This window comes from Schistocerca americana, chromosome 3 (assembly GCF_021461395.2).
Source record: "Schistocerca americana isolate TAMUIC-IGC-003095 chromosome 3, iqSchAmer2.1, whole genome shotgun sequence".
Classification (NCBI taxonomy): Eukaryota; Metazoa; Arthropoda; class Insecta; order Orthoptera; family Acrididae; genus Schistocerca; species Schistocerca americana.
In genome coordinates, this window is record NC_060121.1 from 330,258,563 (window position 1) to 330,274,956 (window position 16,394).

Genomic DNA, 16,394 nt, shown 5'->3' on the forward strand with positions numbered 1-16,394 from the left:
ATACTATGAATAAATCATTTTGAGGTTTGTGCTGCATTTTTGAGTCCATAATAGCATGTATAGAAATTTATATAAACCAAAGGGCATTATTTGGCCATATTTTGAATGTCCTCTCCACTCATCAGTATCTACAGGTATGTCTTTCTGCAATGTAAGATGCTGAAAACTGAGATGCCCATGAGGTAGTGGGTGAAGTCTTGAATGTCTGTGATTGGGTGGCTACCAATGCCTGTGCAACCACTGAGGGGCCCTGTAATCTAAACATGACCTAACACTACCATCTTCCTTTGGTACTAATTTGATAGAGGAAATGCATAAACTACCAGAAGTTACATATTCAATCAATGGCCATTTTGGCCACACGGAACTTATCTGGCTCTAACCGTCAGGGACTGTGGCGAACAGCAGGGCCTGGGGTAGTGGTAACCGTAACACTGAGTCAATGAGGAAGGAATCTGAATGGGATGCACATAACTAACTTGGGTTGTATGTGGAGGCAGCATCATCATGCATGTTGCGATGGGAGGTATCTCTGATGTATAGCATTCTGGCCAAGTTGTTGTGTTGGAGTCGATGGGAGCAGATGGATGAGAATGTGGCATCAGAGTAGAGACCAGGTGGCAATATGTAGTAGTGCGTTCATCCTACACTGCATTATTGGCTAATCATATGGTTTCGTTTTCACCCCTAGGCATAACGATTAACATTGCGCTGAAGTAATATTGTCACAGTGGTTGCAGTTGGGCCAGTGATTTGACAAAGTCGTGCAGGTATTGTTGACATTCATCGCGCAAGATGTGATACTGTGTGCCAGAGAGAGAGAGAGAGAGAGAGAGAGAGAGAGAATAAGCCCACCATTGATTTTGCAATGTGTTGCTTGTAAATCTGGCAGTGGACACAAGTGTCAAGAGGAAGTCAGTTCTGAGCATTGGTTCAGACATCTGATCTGCTATGACAAATTTATGGTACAAGAAGTGGACCCTTAGATGGAAATAAAGAAATCATTTGCCTTGTGGAGGTGGATCGGCCATGTGTTGCTTGTCACTCGCAGATCATGCTTCGCTTTTGTGTAAGCATGTGGTGGCCAGCAGTTGGGTGCCACATTGCCAAACTGTATATGGAACCTACAGACCCGTCTCCTTACAGGAATCAGTCCATCAGGCATGGTTACCAGCTGTGTGTGTGTGTGTGTGTGTGTGTGTGTGTGTGTACGGACGTTTTTTGTGGCACTAACTCCTTGTCTTGCATTGGCTTAGGTCTTTCACTCATTGGTCAAATTTTTCTCTTGATAGTTGTTTCATGTCTCACATATCATCATCATCATCATCATCATCATCATCTACTGCTGCTTCTTCATTTTTCATACCACATTCTTCGTATTCATTTCCTTTGTAATAATTAGTGCCTAACATCACTAGAAAAACTTATTGGTACCTATACCACCTCTGTGAAATTCTCACCTAATCTATGATACTTACTGACTAATCACTGTTTTCCTGAGATTAATGAACTGGCCTTATATGAACTGAACGGTAATAAACTTTGATGATAATTTGGTACTCAGTTCAATGACTGTTTTGATGTGGAAGAAGTGTTAAAAAATGCAGGCAAGTTTGTAAATGAGACGAGTGTTAAATATGAGTTTAACTTGGATATATGATAAGTAATTGAAACCCTCAGCTGCCGACAGGTGTTGTTGATATACCTCAATGGCGTCAGCTGAAAATGTGAGCCCTGGCTGGGACTCGAACCCAGGATCTGCTTACATGGCAGATGCTCTATCCATCTGAGCCACTGAGGACACAGATGAATAGTGTGACTGCATGGACTTATCCCTTGCACACCTCCAGTGAGACCCACATTCCCAACTGTCCACAATCTACATACGTAGATGTAAGCAGGAGATCCCAGGTTAGAGTCCCAGTCGGGGCACACATTTACAGCTGTCCCCATCGAGGTATATCAACACCACCTATCGGCAGCTGAGGGTTTCAGTTAATCATCATTTCCTCTAGAGAAGCTGCCCAGTCATCAATAGTATCTGTTCTTTCGAGAACAGTTACTATCTTCATATAAACTTGAATATGTCAGCAGGACAAACTTTTAGAAAAATTTGCACTAATATTACCATTAGTTGTGCTGCTTACAGTGTGGGGTAGTGGTTAGCATCACTAGCTCGTGTGCTGAAAGCATCTAATGGAGCCCTCCCAATCCAGAGAAAATAAGAGCAATCATAAGATTTTTTGGTCTCCTTGGCACATTCATGAAGTGAGAAGTTCTCAGAATGTGCTCATACTACCAGTGACTGACAGAGGAAATCTGTACCAAGGCATGTTCCTTACGAGAAGTACTGCAAAAAGACATCAAATTTTCCCGAAACAAAGTGCAAGAAAGATCTTTTCTTGTACTGAAGGAGGCACTAACATCATCTCCAGTCCAAGCACTGGATGACAAGAATGGCACGGGAGAACGTCACACTAATACTAGCAGTTATCGAATAGATGCAGTTCTAGTATCAACTCAGGAAGGTGCTGCAAAGGTGATTTCTTATGCTCCCAAGTTCTCTTCATGTCTGAAAGGAACTAGTCTCCAATCAAGAGCCGAAGCTTTGAAGGAGGAGAAACCAGCCAAAGGAAAATTACAATTAATAAATGGTTCCTTATATAAGAGGAACTACAATTAATTGGAGTGGAAGGTGTACTAATCATCCTGGCTCATCCATGGCCAGCTATCTTTAACCCTCGAGTAGGCGTGCCGTTTTGCATAACACAAGCAGGCGCATGGTGTACTTTGTACACATAAAAAGAATAGCTTTTCCTTTGATACCAAGGTAAGCCATGTATGATCAAAATCACAGTTTAATGTTAGTTTATTAAAACAAGGAGAAAAACTTACATAATATGAGCTAAACTAGTTTTATTAAAAGATAATTAAATAAATTTTCACTATAACACTCTGTCGCCAAGGACAGGTGTTAAAGAGACAGTAATGACACATTCGAAGTATTAAGCAGTGCAGTTGCACCAGATCTTGGTCAGCTGCTTATTCAATCACCAATTATCTCATAGACAACTGCCTCAATGTGGGATTATGTTGCTAGTTCGCAAATGGGGTCATTTTTTTAAACTGATTGTAAATTTTTTCTCGCCGGGCTCACTTTGTATTTTATATTATTGCTGCTCACTTGGATGTATGTCAATGCTATTTATCGCTGTGTTACCTGAGGCAATACTGAAGGAATAGATATAGGTATGGGTTTGCAGTTGTGATACAAACATGGAACCACACAAAATCATTTTACTTTCGGTTGGTGCACTTTATACACAGGTGCGCCCGCTCGAGGGTTAAGTACTTCCATGAGCTCCAACATCTGGTTACCCGCAATTCATGATGCTCTAGACAGAATGAGATGTGGGGGTCACTGGCTAGATACTTACTGATCCATTAGACACTATGTAAACCACTGTAAGGAACGTCAACGACGGAGCACTAGCCACAATTATCTCTACGGCATCAAACTGGAATTGACTCCTTGGGGAGATTCCTGAAGTCAACAAATGGGAACTGATGAATAATTAGTTGGTTGATTGATAGGGAGTTATGGGACTAAACAGCAAGGTCATCAGTCCCTCGATCCAGAGGTAATTTACCTGGAATTAGTCATGTCCATTAAGCATGTATTCTGACAAAGTATGGAGGGGCGGTAAGACTGATGCTTCGAAGGAAATACTGATGACAAAGCGAAGAAAGGATTTATGGAGAGTTGTATTGGACTGGGTCAGTACGGAGGTCAGAGCAGATGAGGGGTCTCTCTGCGCTCATGCAATGGCAAGAAAAACCCCATCCAACATCCGATCTCCATCAGTCCAATGAAGGGCAAAGGCAATTACAGAGCAGAGAATGTCTCCTAATCAGCACATTCAGAACAGGAAGGTTCTGGTGAACAGACAAATTTCTTAATGGACTGGGTCTAATAGTTTCAAACCTGAAGGCACCACCAAGCTCTAAACCTGGCAACCATATTCCAGTTAGGATGGGACCAGGGCCCAGTAAATATGGAGAAGAGTAGCACAACCTGGACCCCAGGAGGTGTGCACAAGGAAGCAGAAAGTATTACGCTTCTCCATGTAACTAGTCTTCCGCTGACAAAAATGGGGAAGCCAAGTCGGCTTTTTATCGATACGAGGGAGAAGACTGTGCAGCAACTTCCAAGTGCTGGGTACCTAAGCAGATTTTTTGGTCAGGATAAACCATGGTATGATGAAAGAAATGTATGACATAGTTTCATGAGAGAAAATTGGAAGCCACGGGAAACGGTCCACGCAGAGGCACAGCGGATGGTCCCTTGGAGCTGGGGTTCAGATGAGGCCCCTGAGTGGGAGGAATACCAAATACAAAAGCTGTTGACATATAGTGAACGGGTGACGTGCAACTCAACACAGGTCACTAGCCTAGTGATGGCGATGAGGAAGAGTTTGACACTTGGAACAAAGCTCTGTGGGACTCTGTTCTCTTGGACTCGTGTAGAGCTAAGTGGAGCACCAGCTCTAACCCGGAATTTCATAGGGAGCCATGAAAGCCCCAATCATAGAGGGTAAATAAAATGTGATACCACCAAGCGGTGTGTCGTATGGCTTATGTAGGCCAAAAGACTGCAATGAAGTGTTGGCGTTTAGAAAAAGCCTGTCTGATTGCTGAGTCCAACTGGACCTGATGGTGGTTGTGGATTGTCACCTCTTGGAAATCACATAGTGACATTGAGTTTTTGCCTAGCTGAAGGATTGGGATGGTAATACTACAATATCTCATCATTGTGAAGAGAAGACACCTTCGAACCAAATATAGTTGATGTAGTCTTTCAGGAACATTCAGGTGTTGGCTCATCTGATTATGAATTGCATCACATCATCCCTGGGGCAACATCATGAGACGAAGCAAGAGCCTCAAGCAGTTCCCAGTCAGTGTAGGTTAATTATATGATTCTTCTTCATGAGGGTAAAACACAGGGAGACGTCTTCAAACTTTCATTTCTGCAGAAGGAAGGTAGCTGGCTAAGAAGAGTATCATGAAGATTTTGCAAAGCAGATCATAAGGTGTTCAGCAAGAGCTGACATATTGTTACAAAGACCACCCTGAAGAACAAGATCCTGAACAGTTGTTGATCCTTGGCAGCCCAGAACTCTGCTCACCCTGGGACGAAGAGGCATACGTTCCCTGGGAGGTGACATAGCACTCACGGCAGACCACCTTACTTTGCTTAATTAGATAGTGAGCCTTAGCACAAAGCTACTTAAAGGTGATGAGGTTGGTCTGCGAAGGATGTTTCTTGAAATAATGAAAGTCTTTGACGATCCTGAACAGCTATTGCAGTGTCTTTGGTTGACCATGGCACCAGGGGGCAGTGAAGGGGACCTGTAGCAAGGAAATAGCTGTTCCAGCAGGCGTGGTTGATCGTGCTGGAGACACCTTGCACAACCCCGATGATGCAATCTGACAGAGGGGTGAAAGTAACAGCAGAGACGCCAGTTGGCTCTTCGAAGCACTTACTGTGGCAGTCATTCTGTCTGATGATCGCAAGGAAGTAACAGGATCAATTATCACCCAAAAATGGTCACTGTCATATAGATCATCATGTAGCGACCAATACTGTGAAGCCATGAGACGAGAGAAGATATCGTTAGCTGAAAAGGTGCCATGGGTGGCAGGTGACTAGGAATACTGTCATAGAGGAAAGGTGATTATAGTTGGTAAAAAGCTTGAAGAGACACTCCTCCCATAGGGGATGTACAGACCCATACAGACTACCTCTAAAGGCCACCACAGTTCCGACAGAATGCACGACAACCATGAAGTGTTGGGGAATGGTTATCAGTGAACTGGGTTCCTTGTAGAGTAATGCATATTGCAAAGGAGGAGGAAACAAGGCAGTGCAGTTCCAGCAGGTTACTGCAATATCCATTACAGTTCCACTAAATGATCACATTACGGGTTTCCACGTTAGATGTGAAGCGGCCAAGAGGATTGGTCATGCCCCCAGGAAAACTGCCTGTCAGCAATGGGGGTGAAACCACATCAAGTATTGTTGGTTCAGAATTCAATGGCTTGGTGGAATTTGGCACCTCCAGGGTAATCAGTGTATCCTTGTCCCAATTCTCCTCCCCTAAAGCCTTTGGTGGCTGGGATTCTTGCCAGGGCCTATCCGCAGTGAGCCGGGTGACAGATGAAGACCAGGCAGCCCTGCGACCCACAGGTTATGGTTCCTTCAACTATTGGCTGTCGTCAGGCTTCTGATCTTAAGGTTTCCGGGGAGAGGGGTCATGAGTGAGCCTAGCATACACTGAAGGAGGAAGCTGCTCCTCCACCTGGGAGTGGGAAGTGTTTCCTGAAGACAGTGCTGTGGGAACCACCTGTGAGGGGGGCAGTGGGAGAACTGGTTTGGCAAAGTTGAGGTAATAGATGTGATGACTGTAACTTTCACGTAAGTGGTTGTCATACTCATATCAACAGAGTATAGGCAGTTAGTAGATTTATATTCCTATATTTTCTTCTTTCTTTAAGACTGGGAAAAGTGGTTTACATATAGGGTGATGTTCCATGCAATTGACATGACTACCTTTGTGGTGTGACTATTCAGTTACAACATTTTGTGGTCTATTGTGCAGCCTGATGACATACGACCAGAGCACATACATTGGAAGCACCTCATGGGCAGTGGGATATGAGGTTTCATATCACATGTACACCACGATTAACTTTTTCTGTGAGGACATTCCCTTCAAAGGCTAAGATACAGGAGGCTGTATCTATTCCATTATATTTGAGATCCTTTTCGAAATATCTGATAAAATTTATGCCTTGCCACTCCATATTAGCCTGTAGCTCCACTTCTGTTTGAAGTGTAAGTTTGGAATGAGATTCCTTGGATTATATTCAAAGTCTTGCTTTGGACATTCGCATGCCTGAAAAACTATAGATTGTGCAGCAGAAGAGGCCTTGATTGACAGTGATCCATTGCGGGTTTTTCCTCATGACTCAACTTTTCCAAATTTATCTTCCAACATGTTCCATGAAAAATAATGGCTTTGTCGCATGAAAGTTTGTGTGTCAGTTTGAATACATACTAAATACTGGATAAATTGTTTTGCTCCTGGACACGTGGCTTGTCTCTCTTCCCAAGGGGTGACACTGGTAGGGGTTAGCAGTAGAGTTTAACTGTCGACACTGATGTTTCAATTCCCTGTCTTCAGATACAGCCAGATCACAATGGCCATTGTTCTGGTGTAACTTAATAAGTTTCATGTGCAACATGTTTGCCCTGATGCCACTTATCCAATCAAGGGCTCTCCCCACAGGCACCACCACACTACAGCAAAGGCCATCTGGTACAATAGCTGCTGCTGGGATTCATGATGCCCCAGGACGACAGGCATCTACTACTCAGCATACATGGGGAGCTAGCAGCTCAGGCGTCAGCAGTGCGATCCCGCGTTGTCAGCTCGACTGCAAGGGTATGTAATGACCTCAACACAATGGATTGGATACTGCGTTGGCTTTGAAGTGCAAAGAAGAGGGTACGCAGGTATTGAGTACGCGATCTTTCAACACTGCATGCAGTAGTCACTATTATAATTTTTCTCCTCAGTCGATCCACACTACAGAACAATTTGGAAGATGGGGGTCAAACACAGAAGTGGACCACATATTACTTCCACCGAAAGGTGGGGAATAAAAGGATATTCTAAGAAAGGGAGGCAGAACCGCGGGAATAGCCTTGTTGACATAGAAGACTGCAGTCATGGTAAAGGGAGCAAGAGAAGGAAGGATGGTCAGAGATGAGAGACTGCAACACTGGAAAAGAAGTAGGTGCTTCAATAGCTTGGGGCCCTTGCTCACCATGCACATACTTGCAAAAGTATCATGGGCCCCCTGAGTGGTCAATGGATAACAGTCTGCACTGCCTTACTAAACCCGTGCTGACTGCCAAAGCTAAAGAAATTACTAACTTCCTTGTATATGACATCATAATGAAGTTCTGAGCAACTAGAGTTAAGATATCTGACCATGGAAACATCTCCCAGATTAGAGTAATTACAGAGGTAAATTCACACTGCGATATCACCCTAGGATGATAACTGTGTACCATTCACAGATGAATGGCCTCATAGAACGCTTCAATAAGATGATGGCAGATATGCTCTCAATGTACCCTGATGTCGAACGGAGATCTAGATACGATACCGTCCACCATGACATTCAGATACACTCCAGTAAAGCAAGACACCGTCGTGAGGCTGAAATCTATATGTGTATCTACATACATATTCTGCAAGACACTGCTGATTAGGTGGTGGAGGGTACCTTGTACCACTACTGGTTATCTCCTTCCCTGTTCCACTCGTAAACATAATGAGGGAAAAATGACAATCTATAAGTCTCATGTAAGAATCCTGGAGATACTAGAAGGTATCAAATAGATTATATAATAGTAAGACAGAGATATAGGAACTAGGTTTTAAATTGTAAGACATTTCCAGGGGCAGATGTGGACTCTGACCACAGTCTATAGGTTATGAACTGTGGATTAAAACTGAAGAAACTGCAAAAAGGTGGGAATTTAAGGAAATGGGACCTGGATAAACTGACTAAACCAGAGGTTGTACAGAGTTTCAGGGAGAGCATAAGGGAACAATTGACAGGAATGGGGGAAAGAAATACAGTAGAAGAAGAGTGGGTAGCTCTGAGGGATGAAATAGTGAAGGCAGCAGAGGATCAAGTAGGTAAAAAGACGAGGGCTAGTAGAAATCCTTGGGTAACGGAAGAAATATTGAATTTAATTGATGAAAGGAGAAAATATAAAAATGCAGTAAATGAAGCAGGCAAAAAGGAATACAAACGTCTCAAAAATGAGATCGACAGGAAGTGCAAAATGGCTAAGCAGGGATGGCTAGAGGACAAATGTAAGGATGTAGAGGCGGATATCACTAGGGGTAAGATAGATAGTGCCTACAGGAAAATTAAAGAGATCTTTGGAGAAAAGGGAGCCACTTGTATGAACATCAAGAGCTCAGATGGAAACCCATTTCTAAGCAAAGAAGGGAAAGCAGAAAGGTGGAAGGAGTATATAGAGGGTCTATACAAGAGCGATGTACTTGAGGACAATATTATGGTAATGGAAGAGGATGTAGATGAAGATGAAATGGGAGATACGATACTGCGTGAAGAGTTTGACAGAGCACTGAAAGACCTGAGTCGAAACAAGGCCCCGGGAGTAGACAACATTCCATTAGAACTACTGACGGCCTTGGGAGAGCCAGTCCTGACAAAACTCTACCATCTGGTGAGCAAGATGTATGAGACAGGTGAAATACCCTCAGACTTCAAGAAGAATATAATAATTCCGATCCCAGAGAAAGCAGGTGTTGACAGATGTGAAAATTACCGAACTATCAGTTTAATAAGTCACAGCTGCAAAATACTAACGCGAGTTCTTTACAGACGAATGGAAAAACTAGTAGAAGCCGACCTTGGGGAAGATCAGTTTGGATTCTGCAGAAATGTTGGAACACGTGAGGCAATACTGACTCTATGACTCATCTTAGAAAAAAGATTAAGGAAAGGCAAACCTACATTTCTAGCATTTGTAGACTTAGAGAAAGCTTTTGACAATGTTGACTGGAATACTCTCTTTCAAATTCTAAAGGTGGCAGGGGTAAAATACAGGGAGCGAAAGGCTATTTACAATTTGTACAGAAAGCAGATGGCAGTAATAAGAGTCGAGGGACATGAAAGGGAAGCAGTGGTTGGGAAGGGAGTGAGACAGGGTTGTAGCCTGTCCCCGATGTTATTCGATCTGTATATTGAGCAAGTAGTAAAGGAAACAAAAGAAAAATTCAGAGTAGGTATTAAAGTCCACAGAGAAGAAATAAAAATGTTGAGGTTCGCCGATGACATTGTAATTCTGTCAGAGACAGCAAAGGACTTGGAAGAGCTGTTGTACAGAATGGACAGTGTCTTGAAAGGAGGATATAAGATGAACATCAACAAGAGCAAAACGAGGATAATGGAATGTAGTCGAATTAAGTCTGGTGATGCTGAGGGAATTAGATTAGGAAATGAGACACTTAAAGTAGTAAAGGAGTTTTGCTATTTGGGGAGGAAAATAACTGACGATGATCGAAGTAGAGAGGATATAAAATGTAGACTGGCAATGGCAAGGAAAGCGTTTCTGAAGAAAAATTTGTTAACATCGAGTATAGATTTAAGTGTCAGGAAATCCTTTCTGAAAGTATTTGTATGGAGTGTAGCCATGCATGGAAGTGAAACATGGACAATAAATAGTTTGGACAAGAAGAGAATAGAAGCTTTCGAAATGTGGTGCTACAGAAAAATGCTCAAGATTAGATGGGTACATCACATAATTAATGAGGAGGTATTGAATAGAATTGGGGAGAAGAGGAGTTTGTGGCACAACTTGACAAGAAGAAGGGACCGGTTGGTAGGACATGTTCTGAGGCATCAAGGGATCACAAATTTAGCATTGGAGGGCAGCGTGGAGGGTAAAAATCGTAGAGGGAGACCAAGAGATGAATATACTAAGCAGATTCAGAAGGATGTAGGTTGCAGTAAGTACGGGGAGATGAAGAAGCTTGCACAGGATAGAGTAGCATGGAGAGCTGCATCAAACCAGTCTCAGGACTGAAGACAACAACAACAACGCCTCTGTAAAGGCCCTAATTTCCCCTCATTTTATCTTTGTGGTCCTTATTGAGGTGTACATTGGCAGTAGTATAATCTTTCTCTCTAATGCCGGTTCTCTATATTTCCGCAATAGTGCCTTGCAAAAGGAGCACCTTCTTCCCTCCATGGATTCCCGTATGAGTTTATGAAGCATCTCCATCACCATGATCAGAGAAGCAAGGCACAAGTGTCATAGGCACCCAGGAGGAGGACAGTGCACCATAGGAAATGAAATGCAGCCTGGGAGACATGGTATGAATTTTTACACCTATGCGGAAAGTTGAACTATCAGAACAGTTACCAAAATCCTACTTTGGGCCATATCGTATTGATTGTTACTTGTTGAACTTCATGTATGAAGTTAAGGATTACGACCCTTCATCAAGAAGACAAAAGCACAGAGATTTTGTCCATGTCATCTGTATGAAGCCTACAAAGGGAGGTTCATGGAAACTCAGGACCTATTCAACAGCTGCAAAGCTTTGACTGGAGGGGCTATCTTAGATACGAGGTGTGACAAAGTAATGCGACTGATTTTCTTTTCGAGATGTGGCAACCCTGCAGGCTTGCATAGGCACAATATCTTTGACCTTGGTCTATAAGCTGCTTCTAGTCCAAGTGGCACATTGATGCAACTACTCAGTAGTGAGCTGTGCTGTAATAAGTTAACACGTGTTTCTGTCTTTCGTCACAGAAATGGTAACACATAATATTGTGCAACGGTATGCCATTACTGTTTGCGTTAAATTGGGTGAAAACGCAACGACAACTTACGGTAAGCTTCAGAAAGCTTTTGGAGAGGAGGTTATGTCAAGAGCTCAAGTTTTTCGTTGGCATAAAATGTTTAGTGGAGGCAGAATGAATGTTGAAGATGAAGACCGCAGTGGACGACCGTCAACCTCACGGACGGATGTCAACTTGGCCAGGGTGCGTGAACTTGTACGATCTGATCAAAGATTATCCATGAAAATGATTGCAGAAGAACTGAGAATTGAGAAACGGTTTGTCTAATAATAACTGAAGATCTTGGTATGAGAAAGATTTGTGCAAAAATGGTCCCCAAAAATCTCACACCACAACAGCGAGAAACACAGTAAAATGTGGCAGCCGATCTGTTAGAGCAAACTGAAATCAATCCAGAATTGTTGAGCTGTGTTATCACTGGTGATGAAAGTTGGTTTTCTTTTTAGTTCACAATGGTGCTTAAAGGGATCACCCAGACCAAAAAAAGCTCGCATGTCAAAGTCAAAAGTGTAATGCATGCTTGTGTGCTGCTTAGAATCCAAGGGAATTGTTCATAAGAGTGGGTGCCTCCTGGACAAACAGTTAACCAATATTCCTACAAAGAAATTTTAGAAAGACTTCATAAAAGAACTCTTCATCTCCATGCCAACATTGCTGATAATTGGATTCTGCATCACGATAATGCGCCATCCCATATTGTTCTGTCAGTACAGCAATTTTTAACCTCAAAACAAATTTCAGTACCACCACAGCCACCTTATTCACCAGATATCGCTCCTTGCGACTTTTTTCAATCTCCAAGAGTCTAAACGGCGGTCAAGAGACACCATTTTCAAACAACACAAGATGTCCAAAATGCTGTGACGAGGTCCTTTGAGAATATTACAGAAGATGAGTTCCAGAAATGTTACCATCAATGGCAGAAGTGCTGGGAAAAGTGTGTGCAATCAGAAGGGAACTACTTTCAAGGAGACAGCACTAAACTTGACTAAAACGGTAAGCAACATTTTTTTTCACATCAGTCTCATTACTTTGTCACAGCTCGTACTCATCACAGTGAAGAGGATGTGACAACACGACCAGAATGTGAGGATCCTGCCAGCACTTGCTACACAGAGTACCTCTGACAAGATCTTAACCCAAGGTGCTGCAATTGGCTGCAATGAGAATTTTTGAAACAATAGGTCGCTCTTTCTCCAAGAGAGTAAGCAATACCATGAACTGCAATGCATGCAGTGTGGCGTAGAGGGGTCATTCCATGCCAATTCAACCAATTTGAGAAAATGTTCCAGTTGATAGTATCAGATTTGGCTGAAATTTAGCACACCAATGCTCCCAAGTGTGGAACACTCATGTACAAAATTTTAAGTTCCCTTGCCAATTAGTTCCAGAATTATGGCTTGTGAAAGAAGGTGGCGTGACCTGGAAATTGCAGCCCGCATCTGGCAATCTATCTTCAGACCCAACTTCAGGTCTTAATAACTTTGGAACTATTCCGCACAGTCCAGTGAAATTTTTACAACCCAGTAACATACACTTAGAGAACACACACCATGAATCAAATCACCAACAACATATTTCTGAGGGAAAATAAAAAATTCCAGAATGTAATATGTCAAAAGGTATATATTGTAGGTGCCCTCTATGCCAAATATAATTCACTCAAAAAGGGTATAAATTTTTTGTGGTAAGCTTAATGTGGCCTAAACACACACAGAACTCATCTTGCCCACATCAGTCACACAAACAAGAGTTACATGCACACAAAAATTACCTGAAAAACATGGATTTTCTAAATGTGGTAGCACAAAAGGGACAAGTGATATCCAAGCCAAATTTAAAACACTGCATAAGTAGACCATAATATAATATGTGGCAAAATTTCAACCTTTTATTGTGAGGCATTTGTGTACAATAAAAGTTGACAGAGATGTATTTGGTTAAGTTTCTTTTAACACGATTTAGCAAGTAATAGTGATGATGCAGACAGCTTGTTTCCGATAAAGCTGCAGCAATTGCTGGGAACCATTAGGCAACAGAAAATTAAACAATTTCAGGGACAGAATGAGTCATTCTTAGGCAGGAACAACAAAGGAAACAAGCAACGATTACAGGTGACTCGTGTTTTTAAGATTCTAGTTCAGACTGGTCAGTACTGTTGTGGAAAGTCAGTATGGAGGCAGAAGAGTGTACTAGAAAGTGTTTCTACATAAGTATTCCTTCCTACAAAGAAGTTGTTTTGATCCATTTCAGATTCATAAGAAGACAGCGAAGTGTAGCCTCAGAGAAATTGATATAAAATCAGTATTGAAAGTGAATCAGTGAATGGGACTTAATATGAAACCAGGACAAAAGTTACGTTACAGGTGCGTTACACTGCTAAAAAATGAAGAATATTCTGATAATTTACATGACAGTGACGAAGAGTATCAGCCACCTACAACCACAGCAGATGAGCAATTAAATACTTCAGTGACTGCTCTTGGTTTGTCTCCCATGAAGACACGCAAATCTGGGAAAAGAGACAGGCCCAGCTATGGTAGAAGAAAACTACAAGAAGCTCAAATGGAATTAAAACAGAAAATAGCTGACACACTAATGGTGGAAGAGGAAGAACTATCTGCTCCAAAAAAACAGAAATCATGCCAGAAATGCTCTGGTTTGGACAAAATTGTGCACGATTTGAAAGAAAAATGTGCCATATCCACACGCCAGAAAAAAGTAGCTATTCTCACCCTTGCACCTTCCAGTTGGTCTATTGACTACACTGCAAAGGAATTCAATGTTTCTACATATATGGTAAAGGAAGCTAGGAAAATAAAAGCAACCCAAGGAGTGCTTCCACAACTTCAGCAAGCTCAGGATAAGCAATTGAGTTCAGAAATAAAGGTACTAGTGTCGGAATTTTATGAAAATAATGACTACAGCCCAATAAAGCCTGGAAAAAGACTATGTAACGGTGAAAATGGAAAATGTACGTGTACAGATGTAAAAAAGACTGTTGCTATGCAACATATCAGAACTATATGTAGAATTCAGGGAAAAGTATCCCAATAGCAAAGTAGGTTTATCATCTTTTTTCAATCTTCAGCCAAAATGGGTTGTGCCTGTAAGTGCAAGGGGAACACATAATGTTTGTGTATGTGAGACCCATCAAAATGCTAAGCTGATGTTTGCTGCTATAAAGGATTCTGGTCTGGATTACAAAGGTGCAATGAAGCTGTTAGTGTGTGACATCAGTTCCTACCAGTGCATGATACACAGGCGTGAAAATTGTCCTGGTGAGGCGTAGCGCTGTATAACGATCCTGACTTGGAGGCGGTTAAGTGGGAGATCTGTCTCAGAGCTGGATAGTGACGCGAGACTGGACGCGCACATAGTTTATGTATCAGCTGATAGAGGACAGTATTGGATAGGGGACTGAATTAGTTTCGATTGTGCCCACTAGAGTGCACTAAAGTAATAGAATGTCTTTCATAAACTGTTCTAGTATTTTCATTAAGTGTTGTCTTTTTGTGTATGTAAAATGTTATAAATGTGTTTTAGCAGTATGAATGATGCATGAGTGTTGTTTAAGGTTAATATGAAGATAATTGTTTAACGAGTTATGTAGTAGGATTTAGTGTGGAAACATTTCGAAGAAGTATGGATGTGAACATAGCGGATTTTTGTAAAATAGATTTGTAAAGTAAGTTTATGGTAAAGGAAGAGTTAATTCAGGTATAAATAACCATAGTAAATAACTTTATGCATAAACAAAACTTTAGCATATTAGATAATTAAGTCGGTAAAAAGTGCAGTTGTTAGGTTTACTATTTTGCGATTGGTTATTGATGAAAAGTGCGGACTGACGTGGGAGAATGTTTTGCTATTGGCTTTTGAGTAAACTGACAAATGGTAAAGCAATATTCTTCGCACACCTTTCTCTGCTGGTAGAGAAGACTTACGAGTATTCTAGAGAAGGGTGGGAGACTAGCCATGAAACAGTTCGGACGTGTGTCGTTGTAGTTGCCCGATCTAGCAGTGTTTCATACATCAAAAGTGTGGTAAAGTGACGGCATAATTATTCCGATGGGTGTGTAAAAATTTCGGAATTTTTAAGTGAATTTTGTGACGAGAAAAGACATATATTCTGCGTGGCGTATTGAGCAGGTCGGTGGCTAAAAAGTGTGACTGCATTTGGTACCGACAGACTTAATATTTGGCGAGCATTATCAATCAAAAACAATCAGTATTTTTGTAGCTATTACGTTTCCGGGAAATGCAACACCATTAACTTGCTGACCTGAGTGAAAGGGATTGTGAGTGACTGTGTTAAGACTAGCACGGGCTTGGCAGTGATACTTGTTCACCTAAGTTTCAGAATATATTAATTAAGGACAAAATTTCCAACCTTTCATTTCGTGTGAAAACTTTCTCCCAAAACGTAGATTAGTGACTTTAATTGCAGCCTGGTTCACGTCGAAGTACAGTAGGTTTCGTTCGGCTTCCCTGCTGATGATCTGCTGAGACAATGTTCACAGGTAGGTGCAGGTACGTTGTAAAGGGACAGAAGGAACTGCGGCGCCACACTGGTAAGGCAAATCTTGCAGAACACATGAATAACAAACTGTATGGTGAACTCCTTATGGATGACGATGAACTTGTTTCTTATAAACAATGGACAGTCATGGATCGCACAAGTCTTGAAACCAAGCAAAGTACAGTGGAAGATTTTGTTGAAGTGTGTTGTCAAAAAACGGACAAACTAACCACCCACAGCTTCACAGCAACAGCACAATGGGCTTATCTCCAGTTTTGTAAGGATAATTTGAAACAAGATGAAATTATAGTAATACTAGACTTTTCCAAAAATTATGCATTTATAGTTCTAGATGCCACCCAAGGATATCATTGGAACAACAGTCAAGCAA